Raw genomic sequence first — 9063 nt, 5'->3', positions numbered from 1 at the left:
GCTCATGAATGAGGGAAGTGGAAAGCCTGTCTAGAGTACATACAGGTGGGGGTAGGGTGGGGAGGAGGGAGATCTGGGACATCGGTGGTAGGAATGTTGCACCGGTGAAGGGGGGTGTTCTTTACATGACAGAAACCCAACTACAATCATATTTGCAATCAAGGCATTTAAATAAAGATATTAATAAAAAATGTTTACTAAAAAAAGGAAAAGCTTATTGAGCAGCAGTTCATTCTTGAACAGACACCATCCACAGTTTACAAGATGGAAAGCACTGGGCCTTTGCTTGTGATAATATCATTCTTTTAATTATCTGTTGCTTTTGATAATACTTGGAAGTTCAAATGAAAATCTTCTAAGTTATTTTCTTTAGTTTTGCTTATGTGTTTTGTCTTAAGGCAGATTCGGGACATCTTCAAAGATTTCTAGACCTTGTACTAATTATCCTATAACACAGGTTGCAAAGTTATTTTGGTCATGTATGGCTTTAACACATTACAACTCTTGTATCACACTGGTAAGAATCATAAATTTAATTTATTTCATTTTTAATTCTTTCTGAGATATCTTGCTTTGTTGAGGTAACTTGAAAACTCTGATGCATTTGTTTTACATTTAAAATACAATATATACATATTCTTGCTTTGAGAAGCTGATTATGCTTTGTATTTAACATAAGTTTAAAATGTCTTTAAATTAATCTTAAAAAAATTATTTTGAGGAGTGAGAGGAAGTAGATAAATATAGCTCTACAAATTCTCTTAACTCCTTAATCATTTAGACAGATTGTCAATTTTCCTAACAGAGGCCATCTTTTTTCCTTAAAATTTTCAGATAGAGTTGGTGATCAGGCAGTAAAGACATAATCAAAGTTTTCCAGGAGAAATTGAACAAACCCTTCAATTTTTGTAAAGCAATAAATGAAGCTAGAAATAGAAATTTAAAAATAAAAACCCCTCCCTCAACCTTACTCCAGGGGCTTTTGCTTTTAGTACCTTGGCATTGCCTGAGGGTACAGGAAAAGCGCATTTTCCTCCCCAGAAAAACTGTTTCCTTCGGGGCCTATAAGGTGAGCTGACTGTGGCTATTGGATGGGTGTTATATATGGAGGCTTTTTATAATATTTTCCTATAATATCTTTATCTCTGTCTGTTGTCCCACCTACGACCTTTTAGGTGGGGGCACTCCTGAGAGCCTAATAAATATGGTAGTTTTCCAGTGAGGTGCTCAGGGTCTTTTGGGGCAGCTAACGGGCTGGCTCTAGAGTTTTGGAGCTGCTGGCAGACTGGCAAAGGATTCTGCATCGAACCTACTTGCCCTTAAAAAAAAAATACCCATCAGATTAAAAAAAAACACATTTACTTATTTACTTATTTATTTAGGTTTTGGGGTCACACCTGGAGGTGCTCAGGGTTTACTCCTGGCTCTGTGCTCAGAAATCACTCCTGGCAAGCCCAGAGGACCATGTGGGATGCTGGAGAATCTAACCAGGGTCGGCCACATGCAAGGCAAATGCCCTACACGCTTTGCTATTGCTCCAGCCTCCCCCATCTGATTTCTTTTTCTTTCTTTCTTTCTTTCTTTCTTTCTTTCTTTCTTTCTTTCTTTCTTTCTTTCTTTCTTTCTTTCTTTCTTTCTTTCTTTCTTTCTTTCTTTCTTTCTTTCTTTCTTTCTTTCTTTCTTTCTTTCTTTCTTTCTTTCTTTCTTTCTTTCTTTCTTTCTTTCTTTCTTTCTTCTTTCTTTCTTTCTTTCTTTCTTTCTTTCTTTCTTTCTTTCTTTCTTTCTTTCTTTCTTTCTTTCTTTCTTTCTTTCTTTCTTTCTTTCTTTCTTTCTTTCTTTCTTTCTTTCTTTCTTTCTTTCTTTCTTTCTTTCTTTCTTTCTTTCTTTCTTTCTTTCTTTCTTTCTTTCTTTCTTTCTTTCTTTCTTTCTTTCTTTCTTTCTTTCTTTCTTTCTTTCTTTCTCTCTCTCTCTCTCCCTTCCTTCCTTCCTTCCTTCCTTCCTTCCTTCCTTCCTTCCTTCCTTCCTTCCTTCCTTCCTTCCTTCCTTCCTTCCTTCCTTCCTTCCTTCCTTCCTTCCTTCCTTCCTTCCTTCCTTCTTTCTTTCTTTCTTTCTTTCTTTCTTTCTTTCTTTCTTTCTTTCTTTCTTTCTTTCTTTCTTTCTTTCTTTCTTTCTTTCTTTCTTTCTTTCTTTCTTTCTTTCTTTCTTTCTCTCTCTCTCTCCTTCTTTCTTTCTTTCTTTCTCTCTCTTTTTCTCTCTCTTTCTCTCTCTTTCTCTCTCTCTCCCTCCCTCCCTCCCTCCCTCCCTCCCTCCCTCCCTCCCTCCCTCCCTCCCTCCCTCCCTCCCTTCCTTCCTTCCTTCCTTCCTTCCTTCCTTCCTTCCTTCCTTCCTTCCTTCCTTCCTTCCTTCCTTCCTTCCTTCTTTCTTTCTTTCTTTTTTGTTTTTGGGTCACACCTAGAGACGCTCTAGGGTTACTCCTGGCTATGTGCTCAGAAATCGCTCCTGGTTTGGGGGACCATATGGGACACAGAGGGGAGGGGTTCCAGAGGATTGAACCCCGGTCCGTCCTAGGCTAGCGCTTGCAAGGCAGATGCCTCACCATTCCGCACCACTGCTCCAAATTTCTTAATCTAGTTAATATTCCTTAATACAGAATTGCATTAGAAACAAAGGAAAGGGGCCGGAGAGATAGCATGGAGGTAGTGTATTTGCCTTGCATGCAGAAGGATAGTGGTTCGAATTCCGGCATCCCATATGGTCCCCCAAGCCTGCCAGGAGCAATTTCTGAGCATAGAGCCAGTAACTCCTGAGCACTGCCAGGTGTGATTCCCGCCCCCCCCCCCCAAAAAAAAAATAACTCCCAAAAAAGAAATAAAGAAAAAAGTTTGTAGCTGAGGAGATAATACAGTGATTAAGGCACTCGCCTAGCACATGACTCACCCACGTTTGATCTCTAACCACATACGATCTCCTGATCATCAGAAATGATCTTTGAATACAATGACAGAATCAAAACCAAAAAACACAACAACAACAACAACAACAAAAAAAACAAAACCAAAAAAAGAAACAAATAAACCTAGATGAAGAAGAGACTTTAGAATAACTGCAATTTTGCATATATTCAACTTTATGCTATCCTTATTAAATACTCTGTACATGTATTTTTCTTTTTAATCATATTATAACCAAAGCATAAATTAGTTAAATGATTTAAATGTTATCATAAATATCTTCTAAACCAAGAATAATTCAGGGCAAATATTTACATGACATGTTAAGATACAAAAAGTTGTTATTGCACTGAACAGATGGGACACATTGTCATGTGTGGACAAATTCTTTTCATTGCATATTTGTCTTCATAATCACTGCGTTTCTCATATTTGTATTTTGAGATATTTTGGTTAGTTAGTTAATTGAGCAGATACTGGTATTTAAAAGTTTGAAGGTATTAGAAAAGTTGAAACTTTTGTAGACTCAGAGAATTTTGAGGACCATGAATAATCCTTTATTTTATGATGCAGATTTAAATGTTTTGAGAGACTAAGATCCAATGAATAATTATTCTTGGTAAAAAAAAACACAAATAAGGATTATCTTAGTCAACCTAAGAAGAATGTTAATTTAAGAATTGGCTGAGAATGGGGCCAGAGTGGTGGCACAGCGGTAGGGCTTTTGCCTTGCATATGGCTGAAGACAGACTTGGGTTTGATTCCCAACATTCCATGTGTTCCCTTGAGCCAGGAGTAATCCCTGTGTTCCACTGGGTGTGGCCCAAAAAACAAACAACCCCACCAAAACAAACAAACAAAAAAGAATTTGCTGAGAAGCATGGATCTACTTTTCAAATAAAAAGTGTTCATGCATATCTGATTAATTTCTTCATGCATCATTTTCCAGAGTTCACAATCAGTTTTAGAACCTTAGATTAGATGTTTTCACCCGTTTATTTATTGTTTGTTTTCTTAGTTGTTCTCAGGCAGTACATCATTGCACAAAACAGAAAAGTCCTAGCCACTGTGAGATATATATTCTTATTAAGCGCCTCACATGTAGAATTTAAAAAAATAGTTTCTTAAGATTTTAATCATTTGGTTATTCAATAAAACATTAATATATATTCTGCCAACAGGAATTTAGTGAATGTGCTTAACTTTAGGATCTTAAATAGGGCTGTTTTCTACATTATACAGACAGGCTTAGTATAATCACTTGAATCTTGAAAAGCAGAGAAATTTCTGTGGAGTCAAAGAAATGAGTGTGTTGGAAGAAAATATAACAGAATAATGAATGAAGCCAAAAGAGTAGTTAAAGAGACTTGATTATGAGAAGAGCTAAACCTTCTACTGATGGCATTGACTGTTACTCAAAAGGAAGGGTTCATAAACTAAAGGTTGTAGACAACCTTTAGAAATTGAGAAAGACACCTAGGTGAAAACTGAAAGAAGTAGAATTTTGCCTAATTACATGGGTCTGAGCTCTGCTAATAAGGGGGAAAAGCCCAGCTAGCAAACACCTTAATTTTAGCTTTGAAAGATCTTAAGCAATGTTCTTCCTTCCACCTTTATACACTTCAGTACCTGCATCTCTCTGCATACTGGTTAACAGACTGATATAACTACTTCATTAGATTATTGTTTTTCAACCTTTCTTCACCTATGTCCATGGATTAGCAGTTGAAGATGACTGATTCAGAGCAAAGAAACTGACCAAACTCATTGGACTGCAATCTACAACTAAACATGAGATGACTAATTTATATTGTTTTAAATTGTATTTGTGGTTTCTTATTATAATGTGTAAAGCAATCAATAATCAGAAATAAATTAAATAATAAATCAGAAAACCAAGCAAAATACTAGCTAGCTAAAAGGCTAGAAGGGGTAAAACTAAAACAGGTAAGGAAGATATTAAAATAAAAAGATATATTGTGTAGTGTCTCTAGAAAGAGTCTTAGGATTAGAGGGGAAATAAAAAGGGCTGCCTGGGGGCCAGAGTGGTGGCGCTGGAGGCATCTTATTTTTGCAAGGCTAGCCTAGGACAGACTGTGGCTCTATCGCCCATCGTCCCATATGGTCCCCCCAAGGCAGGAGCGATTTCTGAGCGCATAGCCAGGTGTAACTCCTGAGCGTCAAATGGGTGTAGCTCCAAAAAAACCAAACAAAAACCAAACAAACAAAAAGAGCTGCCTGAAGATGAATTTAGATTGATTCTATAAGAGTAGCAATATGGTCAGCATGTCTGGGGAAAAGGGAATTCTGGGAAAAGAGGATATGGGTAGAGATTAGTGTCCAGTTTCCTTACGCAGGGGACCATGCTAATCTCTGTATCATTCCAATTTTAGTTTATGTGCTGCCAAGGGAGCACATGATATCCAGTTTTTAAAGGTCTTATATACCATAGCAAGGATTTTGGAATTTACTGTTTGATAGGCATCTTTTGTGAAAGAGAAAGAATGCCAACACTTTTTCTTTTTCAAATATATTGTGGGGAAAAAAAGAGTTGCAATAAGAATATAAAAGCATCATCCAAATTCAAGACTTTTCTTTTTTTTATTATTATTAATAAATTTACAATACTTCATTTCTGACTATACCTCAGAGGTAAATCGTGTTTCAGGGAAAAGTTATTTTTTAAAATTAATGCCTTTATTTATACAACTTGATTACAAACATGATTGTAGTTGCGTTTGAGTCATATAAAGAACACCCCCCTTTCACCAGTGCGACATTCCCATCACCAATGCCCCAAATCTCCCATCTCCCTACCCCTACCCCCGCCAGTATTTGAGACAGGCTTTCTACTTCCCTCATTCATTCACATTGTTATGTTAGTTGTCAGTGTAGTTATTTCTCTAACTGCACTCACCGCTTTGTGGTGAGCTTATAATAACATCCATAGTAAATCTTCTTTTTGCAAAAACTTTCCTGGTTAATGTAATTGGAAGAAATTCATTATAAAACTGTGAAGACATGTATGGCACATTCTACACCTTAGAGATTGACCCACATCTTGGCTTTTCCTGCTCTGGAGTAACCTATGTTCTCTCTTGAATACTTTTATTCTCTCCCCTCACCTTTCTAAGTACACTTCTTTAAATAAAACTATTTTATTTGAAAAAAATGTCTAAGCAAAAGAAAATCTTGGTTTAAACTTAGTTATTGGAAATAGTGAAAAATAGTAATATTTGATTTATTTTGAAAGTAAGGCAGACAGAATTTTCTTTGTGGAAGAAGTTTGGGACCAAAGTCATTAATTTCCATTATTTAACAAAATTAATTAAAGAACTTGGTGACCAAGATTAGGGGACATTTTACAACTGTTGGAAAGTTTAAAATTATTTTGTAATGGTAAATAGATTTATTAGATTTAACTGTGTGTGTGTGTCTGTCTGTATGGGACTCTTTAGTGTGTACATGATGATTTAGATGCTTTAGTAAATAATTGGGGAACATAGGATCTCTTTGAAGACTGATGGTACCTGAAGATGACAGCACATATGGAAACCTCAGAGACTGCATTATCCCCTGCAGAATGTCTTAGGGATGTTCCCATGAAGACCTCGACAAGCCATTCAATGCTTTAAGATCTGCACATGAGTGTGTAATATTGAGTGTGACTAGAGAACATTACATATGAATTAAGTGTTATGAATTTTGGTAATGCAATAATTGGAATGTAGGAATTTGGAGGAATTTTGGGGAAACTTTTAAATCTGGAAAGGTAAAGTAATAGACATGAGCTAATAATTTAACTGAGCATATAAAGCTTTACAGCTCAATGGCAGTCCTTCAATGTATTGACTGGAGATAACCTGGGGGATTTTAGGTCAGCAATGCAGCAGAGCTCATTTGCAGTGAAGATTATTAAATAATGGAAGGAGTGCTGGAGGACTCTCCTTAGGTATTTCCAAATAGTAGAGGGACAAGAATTCTGATGTGATAGTGTAGGCTCTCTCCACAAGATGGCAATCATGGGTTGACTCCAATTTTGTTTCCTCTTGATAAAAATATCTACAAAGTTTACATTTTTTGGCAGAAAAAAGTAAATTATCACAACTTATGTTTCACTGTCACATTTTGTATTATATTATCAATGGATGAGTTATATTTTCCCAAACCTCTATCTCCCCTTAGAGTTTTTCAGAAATTATTATTTTCTAAGCCTAAAGAAGGAATGTTGCAATACTGAGGTAGCAAATATCCTTCTCTACTTTCACATACTGACACAGAACATTGATCTTCATGGAGAGCTTGGATAAGGAAGATCTTCATGAACCATGAAAGTTCAAATGAGATATCGACTAAAAAGTTTTGTATTCTGAGAAAGAAAAGGGTCAACCTTTGCATGTAACTGAATCAGTCAATGCTAGTTTGATCCCAGGAAAACATGCACATGGTCCCATGTATATAGTATTCCTGGCACAGTCATAGATTACTCTTGAGCACAGAACTCAAGAAGCTATGACTGAGTACCAAACTCTCCACCTCAAATCAGTTAGAAAACAAGATCTTTTCTCAAACAGCAGGAAATTATTATTTAGATCAAGTAATGTGTAAACTATATTCTAATAATTGCTTATTTCAAGAAGTATGCTATTTAGAGCTATAACTCAGGAATAGATCATTTGCTTGCACATGTGAGACCATGGGTTCAATCATCAGCACTGAAAAACAGAAAATGAAAAATATTTGAAACTTTCACAATAGACATGGAATGCTTTTGTTTAAATTGAGGAGAAATAGGGACTGGAACAGTGACGCAAGTGGTAGAGTATCTGCCTTGCACATGCTAACCTAGAATGGACCCCGGTTCGATCTCCCAGTATCCCATATGGTCCCCCAAGCCAGGAGCGATTTCTGAGTGCAGAGCCAGGAGTAACCCCTGAGTGTCACTCGGTGTGGCCCAAAACCCAAAATAAATAAATAAAATTGAGGAGAAATATTTTGTAATGAAATTAACTACTTTGACTTTTGTTTAGGATTTTAAACTCATGTGCATGTATGGCTTTCTTTTTGACTTTATTCATTTATAACTATTCTCTATTTTGTGTCTCTTCTCAATATGGCCAAAAAAGACCCAATTGTTTTGCTGTTGTATTTTTCTATTTTGAATGTTTTTTTCCTTCCTTTTCTGCTCTCCTGGAATTGTTTCTGGGGTGTGGACATGACACTGGGTGTGACTGGGTGAACTGATGGTTCCTGGAATACATCTCTAATTTGAACTGTGTGTGCTTGTCTTCCTTGCTGGCATTATAAAAAGCCATGGTCCTTGCTGTTTTTTTTTTTTTGTTGTTTGTTTGTTTTTTTTAGGTCGGGTGATCCATTATCTGACACTATCATGTTGCCTTCATTGCAACCATGGTAATTTTCTGTCTCCTGAGTAGTTAGTAAGCTTCTCTTTATTTCTATGACCTTCCATTGACATATGAAACCAGAATGCTTTGGGTTTTTTTTATTTATTTTCAGATCTTGATGGTCACTGTTTTCTCTCAGTGCACTCTTACTGTAGAATCTGTCATATCCCTGATTCTTTACATTAGGCACAGTTGGGCAGCTATGTGTGAGTTGTAGTGAGCAATTTAGATACTGCTTTTATGGACTGCACCCAAGGGCTGGAACATTTCTGACCTCAGGATTTCCTGTCTCTATATAGACTTTATTTTCTCCTCCAACTGCTTTATATTCATTGCCCTTTGTTTCTTAGCATAGACTTTAGAATCACTTAAATTTTCAGCCAGTTTAAGTATTTGACCTTCCATTTTATTTTCTCAGGGTATTAATACAAGGTATTAATCTCTATGTATTTTAGCTGAAACTTCAAGTTTCAGCTACTGGCTCATAATTGAAAAATTTCAGAAAATATGTGAATGAGAAGAGAGTCAAAATGTTGTACTTAACTCAACTAACAACAACAAAAAAGATGGTAGACTTTAGAGGAAATTTTTCAAATTACTTTTGATACGCTGCTAAAAGTCCAGTATTCTGAGTGAATTTTAGAAAGATGTAGAAAAGGTTATAAATGTGTGGCTTTCAGATATGTGTATACTGTTCATATTTGAAG

General features: G+C 36.1%; 2 non-coding genes across 2 annotated transcripts; one reads left to right on the top strand and one right to left on the bottom strand.

Annotated features, from left to right (window-relative positions):
* The first annotated feature begins 956 nt into the window (after positions 1 to 956).
* On the top strand, positions 957 to 1082 carry LOC126008042 (small nucleolar RNA SNORA49). Its single transcript, XR_007495466.1, has one exon. It is a non-coding gene; the product is annotated as a small nucleolar RNA SNORA49 (small nucleolar RNA).
* Positions 1083 to 5262: 4180 nt separating this feature from the next.
* Positions 5263 to 5367, bottom strand: LOC126007640 (U6 spliceosomal RNA). The gene has a single exon (XR_007495150.1). It is a non-coding gene; the product is annotated as a U6 spliceosomal RNA (small nuclear RNA).
* Positions 5368 to 9063: the final 3696 nt, after the last annotated feature.

Source organism: Suncus etruscus, chromosome 4, assembly GCF_024139225.1.
Source record: "Suncus etruscus isolate mSunEtr1 chromosome 4, mSunEtr1.pri.cur, whole genome shotgun sequence".
Classification (NCBI taxonomy): Eukaryota; Metazoa; Chordata; class Mammalia; order Eulipotyphla; family Soricidae; genus Suncus; species Suncus etruscus.
The sequence above is the reverse complement of the archived record's forward strand: the minus strand, read 5'-3'. Positions and strand labels throughout refer to the sequence as shown.